The following is a 15,814-nucleotide window of genomic DNA, read 5'->3' on the forward strand; positions in this document are numbered from 1 at the left end:
TAGCAAGTTGGCTCCCATTTGAGGCTCGATCTTTGCCACTCTACTCCAACACCCGCCCCAAATGTAGCAAGTTGGCTCCCATTTGAGGCTCCATCTTTGCATTTGCTGTTCCCTCTGCCAGAAACACTCTCTTTCCTGCAACACTGCAGGGCAACTAACCCCTTTGAGCCATTGAGGCCTTGTGCCAAATAGGTACTTTCCAGAGACACCTTCCCTAACTTCCCATTCTTATGCAGACCTTGCCTCACTCACTTGCAAAATGCTGTTTTATTGACCTCACTCCTCTCAACCTTATTTATTTATCTATTTAGTGTGTGCCTCTCCCCTTCAATAGAATGTAGACTCTAGGAGAATGGGGACCTTTTGGGTTTTATTCAAGGATATATTTTCAAATTTCAGAACAGTGCCTGGCGCACAGCAGGCAGTCAATAAGTATTTGTAGACTACATGAATGGTACGTGGGTGGGAATATTTAGCATAAAGCAAGCTTGTCCAACCCATGGCCTATGGGCTGCCTGTGGGCCAGGACGGCCTCGAAAGAGGCCCAACACAAATTCGTAAATTTTTTTAAAACATTATGAAATTTACAACATACCCACAACCATCTGATCTTCGACAAACCTGACAAAAACAAGCAATGGGGAAAGGATTCCCTGTTTAATAAATGGTGTTGGGAAAACTGGCTAGCCATGTGCAGAAAGCAGAAACTGGACCCCTTCCTGACACCTTACACCAAAATTAACTCCAGATGGATTAAAGACTTAAACATCAGACCTAACACCATAAAAACCCTAGAAGAAAATCTAGGCAAAACCATTCAGGACATAGGCATAGGCAAGGACTTCATGACCAAAACACCAAAAGCAATGGCAACAAAAGCCAAAATAGACAAATGGGACCTAATCAAACTCCACAGCTTCTGCACGGCAAAAGAAACAGTCAGTAGAGTGAATCGGCAACCAACAGAATGGGAAAAAATTTTTGCAGTCTACCCGTCTGACAAGGGGCTGATATCCAGAATTTACAAATAACTAAAACAGATCTACAAGAAAAAAACAAACAAGCCCATTCAAAAATGGGCGAAGGATATGTACAGATACTTTACAAAAGAAGACATACAGGAGGCCAACAAACATATGAAAAAATGCTCATCATCACTGGTCATTAGAGAAATGCAAATCAAAACCACATTGAGATACCATCTCACACCAGTTAGAATGGCGATCATTAAAAAATCCGGAAACAACAGATGCTGGAGAGGATGTGGAGAAATAGGAACACTTTTACACTGTTGGTGGGAATGTAAATTAATTCAACCATTGTGGAAGACAGTGTGGCGATTCCTCAAGGACCTAAAAATAGAAATCCCATTTGACCCAGCAATCCCATTACTGGGTATATATCCAAAGGATTATAAATCATTCTACTATAAGGACACATGCACACAACTGTTCATTGCAGCACTGTTTACAATAGCAAAGACCTGGAACCAACCCAAATGCCCAATGATGATAGACTGGATAGGGAAAATGTGGTACATATACACCATGGAATATTACGCAGCCATCAAAAACGATGAGTTCACGTCCTTTGTAGGGACATGGATGAACCTGGAAACCATCATTCTCAGCAAACTGACACAAGAGCAGAAAATCAAACACCACATGTTCTCACTCATAGGCGGGTGTTGAACAATGAGAACACATGGACACAGGGAGGGGAGCACTACACACTGGGGTCCGTTGAGGGAAATGGGGGAGGGACGGGGGGGTGGGGAGGTGGGAAGAGATAGCATGGGGAGAAATGACAGATACAGGCGAGGGGACGGAAGGCAGAAAACCACACTGCCATGTGTGTACCTATGCAACAATCTTGCATGTTCTTCACATGTACCCCAAAACCTAAAATGCAATAATAAAAAAAAATTATGAAATTTTATTGCGATTTTCTTTTTGCTCATCAGCCATCACAAGTGTTAGTGTATTTCATGTGTGGCCCAAGACAATTCTTCTTCCAATGTGGCCCAGAGAAGCCAGAAGATGGGACACCCTTCATATAAAGAAACTGTTCTAGTGCTAAATTCCTTTCCCCAGGTGTCAGGCTTGTTTCGTCAGTGCCTGGGTCAGCGTTGGGGCTCCCACTGCCGATTCCATTGACAACCCCCTTAGGCAGTTTCCCTCCCAGACTCTCAGGCCTTCTGGGAACCCTCCACCTTCACCGGCAGCAGGGCTGGTCAGGTCTGGATGGCTCAGTCTACACCAGCACCTGTCTATCTGCCTATCAGCGAGCAGACCCAAATCACTCAGTCCTGTTGTTTTTTTCTCCCTCACCCTTTTTCTTCCTCTTTCTCCTCCTTTTCCTCCTCCTCTTCCTCTTCCTCCTCCTGTTCCGCTTCCTCCTCGTCCTTCCTCCTTCCTTCTTCCACCTTCTTCTTCCTTCTTCCTCCTTTCTCCTTCTTCTTTCTTCCTCCTTCTTCTTGTTTGAGATAAAGTTTTACTCTTGTCATCCAGCCTGGAGTGCAGTGGCATGATCTCGGCTCACTGCAACCTCCTTCTCCTGGATTCAAGTGATTCTCCTGCTTTGGCCTTCCAAGTAACTGTGATTACAGACATTTGCTACCACGCCCAACTAATTTTCGTACTTTCAGTAGAGACAGGGTTTCACCATGTGAGCCAGGCTGGTCTAGAACTCTTGACCTCAGGTGATCTGCCTGCCTCAGCCTCCCAAAGTGCTGGGATTACAGACATGAGCCCCTGATCTCAGGTGATCTGCCTGCCTCGGCCTCCCAAAGTGCTGGGATTACAGACATGAGCCACTGTGCCTGGCCAATCCTGTCTATTTTCAATGCTGGCTAATCAGAAAATGGGTGCTTAATAATTGCTGCCAATCATGACTTATAAAACCCTTTTAAACACAACTCCATGCATTTTCACAGACTTCTTAAAATGTGTTCCTGGCATGGACAGATTAATGGATAAACACGATGGGGGTCTATCTATTCGATGGAATGTTATTCAGCCTTAAAAAACAAGGAAGTTCTGACTCATGCTACAACATGGATGAAACCTGAAGACATTATACCAGGTGAAACGCCAATCACAAAAGGACAAATTCAGTGTGATTCCATTTACATGAGGTACCAAGAGTCATCAAATTCATAGAGACAGAAAATAGAATGGTGGTTGCCTGGGAGTGGCAGAGGTAGAAATAAGTTCTTTAATGGGTGCAGAGTTTCAGTTTTGCAAGATAAAAAAGTTCTGGAAATTGGTTGTGCAATAGTGTGAATGTATTTAACACTACTGAGCTGTACACTCCAAAATGGTCAATGTGGTAAAGTTTATGCTGTGCATATTTTAATTTTATCACAATTTAAAAACCATAAAGGAGAGAAATAGGCTGGGCATGATGGCTCATGCCTGTAATCCCAGTATTTTCAAAGGCTTAGATGGGTTGATCATTGAGGCCAGGAGTTTGAGACCAGCCTGCCCAACATGGCGAAACCCCATCTCTACTAAAAATACAAAAATTAGCCAGGTGTGGTGGCACGTGCCTGCAGTGCCAGCTACTCAGGAGTCCGAGGTGGGAGAATCACTTGTTCCCAGGAGATGGAGGTTGCACTGAGCTATGATGGCACCAATGCACTCCAGCCTGGGTGACAGAGCAAGTCCCTGTCTCAAAAAAAGAAAAATGAATATATCATCCATAGAATGTATTGCACATAAACATATTGTGTATGTACTTGTACCGGAAACTGAAATTCTCTTTGCAATGTTTCCTACTGTGAAGCTGCTGGAGAAGGATATAAAGGAATGGGGATCTGGAGTCTGGTATGTGGATCCCAGCAGGATTCAATGAAACAGTAGTGAGAAGGCAAAACAGTTGTGCAGGGAAATGAGGCTGCCTGCGAGCTCCAAAGAGGTGCCTCCTTAGTGCACCACAGTGACCTCGCACCTCTCAGGGAGAGCCTGATCCATAACTCTTCCAGTGCTCCTAGGATCTGTTAACCAACAATCTGTGTTTTTGTTTTATTATGTATCAGAATTAATAGACTGTAAATTTTTTCACTTGGTTTGCTTTTAAAATCATCTTGTATTGTTTCTCTTTTTTTGTGTATGTGTGTGTGTGTGTGTGTGTGTGTGTGTGTTTAAAGAAAAATGTTCATTTATGTTTACCATCTCAATGTCTTAAACCTTTAAGGTAAACGTCATTTTACTTTTCCCAAGATGTCCCTTCTCTTCTTTTTTTTTTTTTTTTTTTTTTTTTTGTTTTTTCAGAATTCCCCTTTCTAGTATTCAGTAGCCTGTTTTCTTTTGAGAGAAAAATGTTTGGCAACTTACTCTTTGGCTGCAAAAGTGTTGAACAGGTTTTAAACACTTGGATTTCCCAGCTGGCCCTAATCCTTTGCCTGTTACGTAAAGGGACCCCTTAAACCTTTGAAATTGCAGGGGACATTTGTGTTGAAGTTCACTATTCTAGGATTATTTGGTGAGGTAGATATGGATGTGAAATTGCAATGCGCATTCAAAGATGACATTACCATGAGTCCAAATCTATCTGCACAGAGGCGGGGGATGGGCAGACCTGCCATCCTCCTTGTGTGGCTGGCCTGTCCTTTGCAAAGTCATAGCTCTGCTTCCTGCCAGGGCTGTGGTGGTTGGCACAGAGACCTGGCACTGAGCTCAGTGGCCCCTTCTCCCTTAAAGCCAGCCACTCTGCTTCTGATTCCATGGCTCACGCTTGCCATTGCTTTTCTTGTTGATTTTCTTTCAAGGCTACATTGCTCTCTAGGAGCCTAAAATAAAGGCTTGACCATGATCCTTTCATAGAATTCAATATTTAGCCTCAGCAGTAGTTAAAAATTGCCAGATAATAAGTATTATTCACTATTAATATGTTTATTAATAACTGATACAATAGATTATTTAATGATACAGTTAGTTATTGATACTAAGATTTCACAATTACAACTGACATTTTTGTTTTAGTGCCTCCTCTGTACGGCCCTGTATTGCTCTGTATAGAAGCATTTCATCTTCACAACAGCTCTATGAGGTAGGTACTATTATCCTCTATGAGGTAGGTACTATTATCCTATTTCCAGCTGGAAAACAGGCCTGAGGAGATTGAGAAACTTACCCAAGTCCCACAGCTAGGGAGTGATGGAGCTGGGATTGAGTCCAGGTCATCTGTTTTCAGACCTAGACCTGCACTGGAGTTTGTGTGTCCCTAGGTGCATTCCACAGAAACCAATAGCAGATGGTGCAATGAGGAAAACAAAAGAAGTGTCATGTACTGGAGGCTAGGGTCCCCCTCAAATCCATATGTTGAAACTCTAACCCCCAATGTGATGCCATCTGGAGGTGGAGTCTTTAGGAAATAATTAGATTTATATGAGGTCATGAGGGTGGGGCCCCCCTGGTGGAATTAGTGCCCTTATAAGAAGAAGAAAAGAGAGCTGGGTCAGTCTCCAGCATATGAGCACACAGTGAGTGGCAGGCCAGGAGAAGGGCCCTCTCCAGGAACTCAATCTATCAGCCCTTGACCATGAACTTCCCAGCCTCCAGAACCATGAGAAGTCAATGTCTGCTGTTTAAGCCATCCAGTCTATGCTATTTTGTAATAGCAGCCTGAGCACAGTAAGACAAGGGGTAGTGCTTTTTAATCAAATCAGTTTTGAAAATGCCCTATACAGTACTATCTTCTTATCTTAAAGGACCAACGATGCCTATAGAAATCAGAGACTCTGGAAAGTCCTGCAATAAAGGAGCTATTTAAATTTGTTTAAACAATTGCTTCTCAAACTTTTTGACTATGGAACATCTCCCCACTTATAAACATCTCAAAGAACACACTGAGAAGGTACTACTGGAAGTGAGGCATATGCCTCAGACATGATTGTGTGCTTATTTTCCAGGTGGGATGAGCTGCCCAGTGAAGTTACAGAGTCATATAGGTGGGGTTTGGTAGTTGAGAAGAGGAGAGAAGAATGCAGACAGAGCCTAAAAAAAGGCAGAGGGCTGTATCCAGCAGGCAGGAAGTACCATTGGAGGGAAAAGAGCCCAGACATTCTGGAACATCTGGGGAAGATAAAAGGAAGTTGTTGTTCTTGGGATAAATCTGGTGAGAACTTACTGTCAAAAGCAGAGTTTAGGGCCTGTCCTGGTTGAAGGAGTTGGTTTTAAGAACAGAAAGGACTTTCCAGTATTAAGTGTTAATTCGAACACAGGAGGATAGGATAAAAAATGACTCAGAGAATTACTGTATCATCTGGGCTGGAAAGTGTCATATTTACCGCCCATTGGAAATTCCTTATAGGCTGATTTCCTAAAGTTATCTTCATTTTTATCTATTACCAGACATGAACTCAAATAAAAGGCTCCGTTGACCAAGGGAACAAGAAGAGCTTGTCTAGCCCTAGTAACACCCAATAAATGTTTGCTAAATACATTCAGAGGGGCCATGTATGGTGGCTCATGCCTGTAATCCCAGCACTTTGGGAGGCCAAGACTAATGGATCACTTGAGGTCAGGAGTTTGAGACCAGCCTGGCCAATGTGATAAAACCCTGTCACTACAAAAAATACAAAACTTAGCCAGAGGTGGTGGCATGCACCTATAGTCTCAGCTACTCAGGAGTTCGAGGCAGGAGAATCGCTTAAACCCTGGAGGTGGAGGTTGTGGTGAGCTGAGATTATGCCACTGCACTCCAGCATGGGCAACAGAGAGAGACTCTATCTCAAAAAAAAAAAAAAAAAAAAAAAAAAAATTAAATTATAAATAAATATATTGAGAAGACAAGAAAGGGAGGATTAATTACACAATTTGGGTTTTGCATCGCTAAAATGAAATATTAATTTTACCAAGCAGTTAGTTTTTTTCTGGTAGGGGTGGAGGAGAGAAGGGAAGATTGCTAGCAGAAAGACAGAAAATTACACGAAAAGCCATCAAATTGTGTGATCTTATGATGAGGTTTCATGTGTGTTCATCTGTCAGATGATGAGGCCAGATTAAATGGTCTTAAAGACCCTATCCGTGATTTTTAGCGTTTTGCCAGAAGCCTCGGTGTCACGAGGAGGCCCTGCTGATTTCTGTGCGGGCTCTTGTCAGGATAGTGAAGCTGTTCATCGGAAACCTTCCCCAGGAGGCCACAGAGCAGGAGATCCGCTCTCTTTTTGAGCGGTATGGAAGGTACTGGATTGTGACATCGTTAAGAATTACGGCTTTGTGCACAGACAAAACTGCAGCAGAAGATGCCGTATGCAGCCTGCACCATTGCAATCTTCATGGGGTGAACATCAACGTGGAAGCCAGCAAGAGTAAGAGCAAAACCTCAACAAAGTTGCACGTGGGCAACCTCAGTCCCACCTGCATCAATGAGGAGCTTTCAGCCAAGTTTGAGGAACATGGGCCGGTCATCCAATGTGATATCATGAAAGATTATGCCTTCGTCCACATGGAGCGGGCAGAGGAGGCAGTGGAGGCCATCAGGGGCCTTGATGACACAGGGTTTCTAGGCAAATGAATGCACGTGCAGTTTGTCCACCAGCCGGCTTAGGACCGCGCCCGGGATGGGAGACCAGAGTGGCTGCTATCGGTGCAGGAAAGACGGACACCGTTCCAAAGAGTGTCGGATAGATTGTCCAGGCCCCGTGTCAGACTTGCCCGAGCAATATAAGGAGCAATCCAGAGCAGAGTGTACGCCTTACACCATGAGCTATGGGGATTCACTGCATCACAACCACACGTGCAGAGCGCTCGATGCCCGCTACAAGCGCTGCCCATGAGGCTGCAGCTGCCTCCGTGGATAATGACGCCGAGCAAACCCTGTCCCAGCTGCCACAAGTCTAGAACACAGACATGGCCAGTCACTGCACCTCCGCCTCCCTCCATCCCCGGGATAGACACCTGGTGCCGCCCTCAGGATCTGCGGCCACAGCGGCTGCTGGGACTGCAGCTTCCCCTTCCTATCAGGGGCGGGACCGGAGCCCCCTGCAGACCCAGTCCCCACTGCTGGAGAGGGCTACCGTTAGGGGCATGAAAGTGAGTTGTCCCAAGCTTGGCAGCCAAGAGAAATTCTCTGTACCAGGTGGCCCAGTAGGAGCGGAGCAGTGTGCCTATCGGGCGGGGTACTCAGCCTTTTAAAGCTTGAGGTGAGATGTGTGTGGGCTGAAACTCCGTGCTGCAGTTGTGCATGAGAATCACCCTTCGTGGTACCCCATCTTTGGGACCTTCTCGGCTTTGTGCAGTTCCCTCAGGCACCATGGGCCTTAATTTACTTTGCTAAGTTCAGACCTTCTTCTCCTCCCCTCCCCTCCCCTCCCCTCTTCTCTCCTCTCTTGCCCATTTTTTCTGTCCTCTCCTTCAATACTTCTCTAGCTTCCCATTCCTGTTCTGTTCTCCCAGCAGGTCTCATTGTATGCGGAAATGGTGGTGGGGGCTGTGCTGTCTCCTCCCTGCCTCCTGCCTCCTGCCTCGGAATGACCTTGATGAGAGTCTCAATGCCCCTGGGTCTCTTTTTGGTCCAAAGCCTAGACCTATAGAGTTGGATCACTTTTTTTTTTTTTTTTTCTGGTGAAATAAATGGTTTTTCAACTGAAAAACAAAAACAAAAACAAAAACAAAACAAAACAAAAAAAACACAAAAAAACCCTATCCATATCCACCATCCTAAGATTCTCTGTTCTTCAGAACAGGAAGTTTGGGAAAGCAACTGTTTTATTCAGAGATAAGTACACTTGATACAATTCAGACCATACATTTGTAATGGGCATTTAACACGTAAATCAATTGTCCAAGTAGATTCTATTTACTTTTTCTTTTGTTAAGCAGAAGAATAAATAAACATAAGCGGCCTCAATTATTTAACACCAAAAATGTTGACATTATGGAGATAAACCTCAATATCAAGAAATAAGCTTTCCATGTTCTCCTTGAAATAAATAGAAAGTTTGTCTGATATCAATAATTATTCCTTAGAAGTAGGATGTATTGAGGTCTTATTTGAGCAAACAGGCTATTTTCAATTTCTGTGTTTGTATATTTACCTATAATTGCCTATAATTGCCAACTTTCTACAAATGATGTTTCCCCTTGTGTAAATGCCAATTGGATTTAGCAAATGTCATGATTATTCGTGCCATCTATTGGTGAAATGTAGTATGACAGCATTTTTTGTGTGCAAGACAGCTACCATGGAGAGAGGAGGGTTGTCAGGACAAATTAAACAGGGATTCTGTACTCAAGAATAGCAGAGAATCTTTTATGAGGCAATTTGAAATTTGAACACTGGAAGGGTATTTGATGTAGTAAGGAATTACTGTTTATTTTTAGCTGTGACATTGATATTGTGGTTATGTTAAAATGTCTTTATTTTTTAGAGATACATAGTAAAGTATTTCTGAATAAGTGTAAATGATACGTGTAACTTGCTTTAAAATAATGCTAGCAATTTTCATACATGCACAATGTGGATTAACCTTGAAAACATGCTAAGTGAAATAAGCCAGATGCAAAAGGACAAATATGGCCAGGCTCACACCTGCAATCCCAGCACTTTGGGAAGCCGAGGTGGGCTGATCACTTGAGGCCAGGAGTTTGAGACCAGCCTGGCCAACATGGCAAAACCCCGACTCTACTAAAAATATAAAAATTAGCTGGGTGTGGTGGCACGTGCCTGTAATTCCAACTACTCAGGAGGCTGAGACAGGAGAATCACTTGAACCTGGGAGGTGGAGATTGCATTGGAGCCAAGATCATGCCACTGCACTCCAGCCTGGACAAACAGAGTGAGGCTCTGTCTCAAAAAAAAAAAAAAAAAAAAAAAAAAAGTGGGGGTGGGCAAATATACAAGGTATCTAGAGTAATAAAATTTACAGAGACAAAAAGTAGAATGATGATTACGAGAGACGGGGGAAGGGAAATGGGGAGTTATCATTTAATGGGTCCAGAGTTTTAGTTTTGTAAGAACTCTTTTCTGGAGATGGATGGTGGTGATGATTGCACAACAAGGTGGATGTCTTTAATACCACTGAACTGTGCACTTAAACATGATTAAAATGTAAATTTATAGCATATATCTTTTACCACAATAAAAAATTAGGGCCTGGTGGGTGCACAATAAAAAAAAAGTAGGGCCTGGAGGTAGGAAGGGGCATTCATCTGGGTAGGTAGGCTGGAGAGGGTACCTGAGGTCACCAGCTTGGCGGTAGAGGCAGGGGCGGTGGAGGCAAAAACGCAGAGCTTCGTGGTCCACTGACCCTTACCTTCAGCCAGAGAAGTAACCCTCCAGATCAACTGCAAGAATAAACCTGCAATCCTGAGAAAACCCACAGACCCTCTGAAGGAAGCAGACTGCTCCTGCAGGACCAAGGAGACACCCCAAATACTGTGAGTGGCCCAACTGTGGAAGCAGAAAAGGGAGACCCTCCTCTTCCTAGCGGAAGACGTTTCTGACTTTACCTGGAGCTCGATCAAGTTAGTGAGTGGAGCTGAGCAAAATACAATGGTAGAGGAAGCAACAGAGAGGCCCTGTGAGCTCGCTGGGTCCCCAAGCAGCCCATTCCTGCCTGGCACCACAGAGATCCATCAGGAGGGTGGCCAGAGGAGCAGAGGGTAAAACTCCACAGGGAGAAGGAATTCTCTAGCTGTACTTTGCAACAATTTGAAAAGGGCAAGAAGCCTCCTGGCCAGAACCTGGGGGAGGGCACGAACCTGGCACGCAGATTTCACATGCAGGGGGAAGAACTGATGCTCTTTTCTTTTGAAACTGGGAGGTGAAAAGCCTTGCACAAGTTTTCAAGCCCATCTCACCCTCCACCTGGAGACAGACTTGAGGCTTTTGGGGGAGGCATGGTGGTAGTGAGACTAGCCCTTTGGTTTGTGTGGGAGCTGGGTGAAGCCTGTGACGGCAGGCTTTCCCCAACTTCCCTGACAACCTACATGACTCAGCATAGGCAGCCATAATCCTCCTAGGTACACAACTCCAGTGACCTGGGAATCCTAACCCTGTCCCCAACAGCAGCTGAAACAAGACCCGCCCAAGGAGAGTCTGAGCTCAGACACACCTCACCCCACCCCCCCCACCCCCGATGGTCCTTCCCTACCCACCGTGGTAGTGGAAGACAAAGAGCATTTAATCTTGGGAGTTCTAGGGCCCCACCTACCACACGTCCTTCTCCACATTACTACAGCTGATGCTTTCTAGAAAGTGCCACCTCCTGGCAGGAGGCAAACCAGCACAAAAATAGAGAATTAAACAACCAAAGTTAAGGACCCTCATGGAGTCCATTGCACCTTCTGCCACTTCCAATGGAACAGGCGCTGGTATCCGTGGTTGAGATACCCATAGACAGTTCACATCACGAGACTGTGCAGAAAAGCTCGGAACTGTAGACTCACTGGGTAGCTAGACCCAGAAGAGAGACAGCAATCATTGCGGTTTGGCTCACAGGAAGCCACATCCATAGGAAAAGGGGGAGAGTACTACATCAAGGGAACACACCATGGAACAAAAGAATCTGAACAACAGCCTTCAGCACTAGACCTTCCCTCTAACAAAGCCTACCCAAATGAGAAGGAACCAGAAAAACAACCCTGGTAATATGACAAAACAAGGCTGTTCAACACTCTTCAAAAAATCACACTAGTTCACCAGCAATGGATCCAAACCAAGAAGAAATCCCTGATTTACCTGAAAAAGAATTCAGGATGTTATTAAGTTAATGAAGGAGGGACCAGAGAAAGGCAAAGCCCAATGCAAAAATATCCAAAAAATGATACAAGAAGTGAAGGGAGAAATATTCAAGGAAATAGATAGCTTAAAGAAAAAAAAAAAAAAACAATAAAAAATCAGGAAATTTTGGACACACTTTTAGAAATGTGAAATGTTCTGGAAAGTCTCAGCAATAGAATTGAAAAAGCAGAAGAAAGAAATTCAGAGCTTGAAGACAAGGTCTTCTAATTAACTCAATCCAACAAAGACAAAGAAAAAAGATTGAGAAAATATGAACAAAGCCTCCAAAAAGTCTGAGATGATGTTAAATGACCAAACCTAAGAATAATTGGTGTTCCTGAGGAAGAAGGCAATTCTAAAAGCTTGGAAAATATATTTGGGGGAATAATTGAGGAAACCTTCCCCAGCCTTACTAGAGACCTAGACATGCAAATGCAAGAAGCACAAAGAACACCTGGGAAATTCATTGCAAAAAGATCTTCACCTAGGCACATTGTCATCAGGTTATCCAAAGTTAAGATGAAGGAAAGAATCTTAAGAGCTGTGAGACAGAAGCACCAGGTAACCTATAAAAGAAAACCTACCAGATTAGCAGCAGATTTCTCAGCAGAAACTCTATAAGCTAGAAGGGATTGGGGCCCTATCTTCAACCTCCTCAAACAAAGTAATTATCAGTCAAGAATTTTGTATCCAGTGAAACTAAGCATCATATATGGAGGAAAGATATAGTCATTTTCAGAAAAATAAATGCTGAGAGAATTCACCATTACCAAGCCACCACTACAAGAACTGCTAAAAGGAGCTCTAAATCTTGAAACAAATCCTGGAAATGCATCAATACATAACCTCTTTAAAGCATAAATCACACAGGACCTGTAAAACAAAAATACAAGTTAAAAAGAAAAAAAAAACCCAAAAAACAAAAAACAAAGTACACAGGCAACAAAGAGCATGATGAATGCAACAGTACCTAACATTTCAATACTAACATTGAATATAGATGCCCTAAAACTCCACTTAAAAGATATAGAACTGCAGAGTGGATAAGAACTCACCAACTATCTGCTGCCTTCAGGAGACTCACCTAACACATAAGAACTCATATAAACTTAAAGTAAAGGCATTTCATGAAATGGACACAAAAAGTAAGCAGGGGTAGCTATTTTTATATCAGACAAAACAAACTTTAAAGCAACAGCAGTTAAGAGAGACAAAGAGGGACAGTATAAAATGGTAAAAGGCCTTGTCTGACAGGAAATGATCACAATCCTAAACATATATGCACCTAACACTGGAGCTCCCAAATTTATAAAATAATTACTAACAGACCTAAAAAATGAGGTAGACGGCAATACACTAATCATGGGGGACTTCAGTATTCCACTAACAGCACTACATAGGTCATCAAGATAGAAAATCAACAAAGAAACAATAAATTTAAACTATACCTTGGAACGAATTGACTTAACAGATATACACAGAACATTTCATCCAACAACCACAGAATACACACTCGATTCAACAGCACATGGAACTTTCTCCATGATAGACCATGTGATAGGCCACAAAATGAGATTCAACAAATTTGAGAAAACTGAAATTATATCAAGCACTCTCAGGCCACAGTGCAATAAAACTAGAGACCAACTCCAAAAGGAACCTTTGAAATCATGCAAATTAAATAATCTGCTCCTGGGTCAAAAATGAAATCAAGATAGAAATTAAACTTTTCTTTGAACTGAATGACAATAATGACACAACCTATCAAAACCTCTGGAATATAGCTAAGGTAGCATTAAGAGAAAAGTCTATAGCCCTAAACATCTACATCAAAAAGTCTGAAAAAGCACAAACAATCTATGGTCACACCTCAAGGAGCTAGAGAAACAAGAACAAACCAAACCCAAACCCAGCAGAAGAAAGGAAATAACCAAGATCAGAGCAGACTAAATGAAATTGAAACAAACAAACAAAATACAAAAGATAAATGAAACAAAAAGGTGGTTCTTTGAAAAGAAAAATGAAATTGATAGACCATTAGCAAGATTAACCAAGAAAAGAAGACAGAAAATTCAAATAACCTTACTAGGAAACAAAACAGGAGATATTACAACCGACACTACTGAAATACAAAAGACCATTCAAGGTTACTACAAATACATTTACTCACATAAACTAGAAAATCTAGAAGAGATGGATAAATTCATAGAAAATACAACCCTCCTAGCTTAAATCAGGAAGAATTAGATACCCTGAACAAACCGATAACAAGCAGTGAGATTGAAATGATAATTTAAAAATTACCAACAGGTGATCAAAGATGATTAGGTGATTAGGAGCAGCTCAGGATTGCAGCTCCCAGCAAAAGCGTGGAGGGTGAGTGGATGCCGCATTTACAGACAGATTTTTATTGCCCACAGACCAGGAGATTCCCAGGCAGAGGAGCCGTATGGGTTGCCAGCCTGGCTGTTTTGGCTGTCATGGTGGTTCTCCTTACAAAATACATGGGTTTGGGTGCTGTCTTAGCAGGCAATTGGAGCTCCTGGAAGACAGAGGTGCCCATTCAACTGATAAAAAAGGGGACTGAAACAGGGAGCCAGGCCAGGAGATTCCCAGACAAAAAAGCATCACAAATCTCAGCGAGGCTGTTTCAGCAGCACAGTGGGTAACCACATGTGAAATCAAACAGATCCCAGTGCCTTTTCAACAGGAGACTGGAACACCTGGGAGACAGAGTTGCTGGTTGAACCAAAAAAAAAGGGGAGGGGAGTCTGAGGCAGGGAACCAGGTGATCAGGCTCAGCTGGTCCCAACCCCACAGAAAAACAGCAATCTGAAATGCTCTAGATTGAGAGTTTCACAGCAAGGAAAGTTGAACCCGGGATGGTTCAGCTCTGTGGGGGAGGGGCATCTGCCAATACCAAGGCAGTCCATCAGTACGAAGGCAGTCTACCATTGCTGGGGCAGCCTGCCATTGCCGAGGCACCCACCATTACAGAGAGAGTCCGCCTTTAAAGAGGTGGGCCGCATTGCCAAGGCAGTTCTAACTATACTTGCATAAACAAGACTGCAGGGAAGATCATATGGCAGCTGGGCAGAGCCCACAGCTGTTCAGCAAAGCCTCTGCAGGCAGACAGTGACTAAGCTCCTCCTGGCTGGGCAGAGCAGCCCTGAAAAAAGGCAGCAACGTGATAGAAACTTATAAACAAAGCCCTAACTCCCCAGGACAGAGCACCTGGGAAAAAAAAGGGAGGGGTTATGAGTTCTGCTGCAGCAGACTTAAACTTTCAACCCAGAATTTCATATCCAGCCAAACTAAGCTTCATAAGTGAAGGAGAAACAAAATCCTTTACAAACAAGAAAGTATTCAGAGATTTCATCACCACCAGCCTGCTTTACAAGAGCTCCTGAAAGAAGCACTAAACATAGAAAGGAACAGCCAGTACCAGCCACTCCAAAAACATACCAAATGGTAAAGAGCATAGACACGAAGAAGAAACAGCATCAACTAATGGGCAAAACAACCAGCTAGCATCAAAATGGCAGGATACAATTTACACATAACAATATTAACCCTAAATGTAAATGGGCTAAATGCCCCAATCAAAAGACACAGACTGGCAAATTGGATAAAAAGCCAAAATCTGTCAGTGTGCTGTATCCAGAAAACCCATCTAACATACAAGGATACATAAAGGCTCAAAATAAAGGGATGGTGGAAGATTTACCAAGCAAATAGAGAGCAAAAGAAAGCAGGAGTTGCAATGTCTCTGATAAAATAGACTTTAAACCAACAAAGATCAAGAGACAAAGAAGGACATTACATAATAGTAAAAGGATCAATGCAACAAGAAGAGCTAACAATCCTAAATATATACGCACCCAATACAGGAGCACCCAGATACATAAGGCAAGTTCTTAATGACTTACAAAGAGACTTAGATTCCCAAACAATAATAGTGGGAGACTTTAACACCCCATTGTCAATATTAGACAGATCAACCAGACAGAAAATTAACAAGGATATCCAGGACTTGAACTCAAGCCTGGACCAAGCAAACCTGATAGACATTTACAGAACTCTC

At 43.1% G+C, this 15,814-nt stretch overlaps 1 protein-coding gene and 1 pseudogene across 2 annotated transcripts in view; one reads left to right on the plus strand and one right to left on the minus strand.

The window, feature by feature from the left end:
• CLDN10 (claudin 10) overlaps positions 1 to 15,814 on the minus strand; it is a 147,597-nt gene that overhangs the window by 72,438 nt on the left and 59,345 nt on the right. The gene's annotated exons all lie outside the window — the stretch shown is intronic.
• LOC101028509 (RNA-binding protein 4 pseudogene) lies at positions 500 to 8,148 on the plus strand (annotated as a pseudogene).

The sequence above is a fragment of the Saimiri boliviensis genome, chromosome 16 (assembly GCF_048565385.1).
Source record: "Saimiri boliviensis isolate mSaiBol1 chromosome 16, mSaiBol1.pri, whole genome shotgun sequence".
NCBI lineage: Eukaryota > Metazoa > Chordata > Mammalia > Primates > Cebidae > Saimiri > Saimiri boliviensis.